The following is a 2,319-nucleotide window of genomic DNA, read 5'->3' as shown; positions in this document are numbered from 1 at the left end:
AGGGTTATTATTTTTTTTTTTTTTTTTTTTTTTTTCTTTTTTTCAACCTTCCGGGCACTTTTGGGGGCCTTAACATACTCAAAAACTCTTGAAAATTTGCACACACGTCGGAATCTGCGGCCATCAGGACGCCACAGAGGCTGGGACCCGGGCGTGGTTCAGGGCCTCTACAGCGCCCCCTGGAACACAGTTTGAAAACTTGATGTACTGCGCACACATACTTGCACGTATTGATATGAAACTCTGTACACATATAGATCTCACTGAGCCAAACAACTTTTGTACTCTATGTCATAGGCTCCACCTGACAGGAAGTGAGATATTTAGGGCTGTTTAAAAAGCGCATGCTCTGGAATTTAACGTACTCCTCCCAGGAATTCCATGGGATTGTCACCAAACTCGGTCAGCATGATCTCAAGACATTGGGGACGCTAAATTGCGAGGAGATTTTTGATATCTCGAACGGTTTGGCCGTGGCAAGGCGACAAAGTTATGGCGAGAAATGAGAAACAGGAAGTGTCTAATAACTGTTGACCACATTGCCTGATTCTGATGAAACTTCACCAGTTTGTTCGTTGTATGATGCCGATTCCATAAATGTGACTATTATGAGTCAAAGTTATAGCGCCACCAACTGGCAGCAGGAAGTGTGTCATTTTCAAAATGCTTTGAAATCAGCCTCTTAATTTTACTCGATTTTCTTTAAACTTCATCAAAATCATGTCAAAACACGGCCGATAAGAATATGTAAAGGGGTCGATGATAAATCGAATGCTGTTGCCATGGCAACATGTCAAACTTTAACATTAGATTCCTGTCTTTTCGAGGCAGTTAACATGCTTAGAATTTCATGAAAGTCAACACACACATCAATATTTATGATAGTTAGACACTGGCAAAGGGTCATAAATGGGCGTGGAGCAGGCACTCTATAGCGCCATCTTTTGACAAAAGTTGGGGGGTTAGTTTTTCCTACAGTCACCAAACTCTGTACATATATTAATCTCATCAATTTGGACAACTTTCTAAATCAAACTCATTAGCTAAGACCAACAGGAAGCCGGCTATTTTGATTTGAATGTGGATTTTTGGAAAAATCAGGCTGTAAACAAATGCACACTACTTCTAAGAACAACCAGCTGTTCACACCAAACTTTTTTAACATAAAGAGAATATTCTGAAGATGTTAAATTGCGACCGGATTTTGGATATCTTGAACGGTGTGGACGTGGTGATTTTTTAAAGATATAGTAAAAAATATTTTTATATCTTTAAAGTGCAGCGTCCAAACTCTTTAAAACTTTTTTTCACACAGAGATCTAATCATTCTGAGCAAGTGCTGCAAATAAAAAATGTATACAAGCTTCTATGAATTAAAGAAAATTTAAAAAAGAACTCAGAAACCTGCTGTCACTCTGGTGAATGTCTCTACAGTATGTGTGTGCGTTCAGTCAGGCACAGAGAAGCTCATTATTGCAGGGGGGAGGGGTGAGAGGCAGAGAAGGAGAGAGGGGTAGAAAGTGAAACATGCTATCTTGCTTATAGACCATCTTTGAGAAATGCACATATATATATATATATATATATATATATAGTGTAATCGAAATAAATACGTCTGATCTTTGAGAGTCTGATATTTTGAGAAAATATAAAGGGTCACTAAGTCTTTCATTGTTTGTATTTTGCAGTTGTTGTTTTTTTATTTTTTTATTTTTTTACTGAACTATACCATGAACTTGTCCTATTCAGTCACATAGCAAAAGATTAAGAAAAATTTAACTTTTAGCATTAGCGATTTATCTTCATTGATAGACATTTATTTTCATAGTGTTATTTATTGAATATAAAATTTAAATTAACAACTTCAAGACAAACTTGGACAACAAAACAAGCTTTGCTGTTATCTGTTCAAAACATCTGAAAATTATAAAATTTTAAGATGAGATATATATATATATATATATATATATATATATATATATATATATATATATATATATATATATATATATATATATATATATCGCCCCTTTCAATACTCAACTTGTTTTTAAAGATATTTTGAAAGAATGAAGCGTTTATAGAGCACTTTATTGTGTATTGCTGTACACCCACATGAACTGTGTTCATGTTCATGTTAATTCACAGTACATAAATTATATATGAATACTTTTTTCGCTTAATATTAATTAACATTAATAAATGCTATTTATTTATTGGTCATGTTAACTAATATAGTTAATGCTAACAAATAAAACTGAATGGCAACATTTTATATTTTGTGTGTATGTGTCTGTGTGTTGATTTTAAAGTCTAACC

The sequence above is a fragment of the Garra rufa genome, chromosome 18 (assembly GCF_049309525.1).
Source record: "Garra rufa chromosome 18, GarRuf1.0, whole genome shotgun sequence".
Taxonomy (NCBI): Eukaryota; Metazoa; Chordata; class Actinopteri; order Cypriniformes; family Cyprinidae; genus Garra; species Garra rufa.
This window is presented reverse-complemented; position numbering follows the sequence as displayed.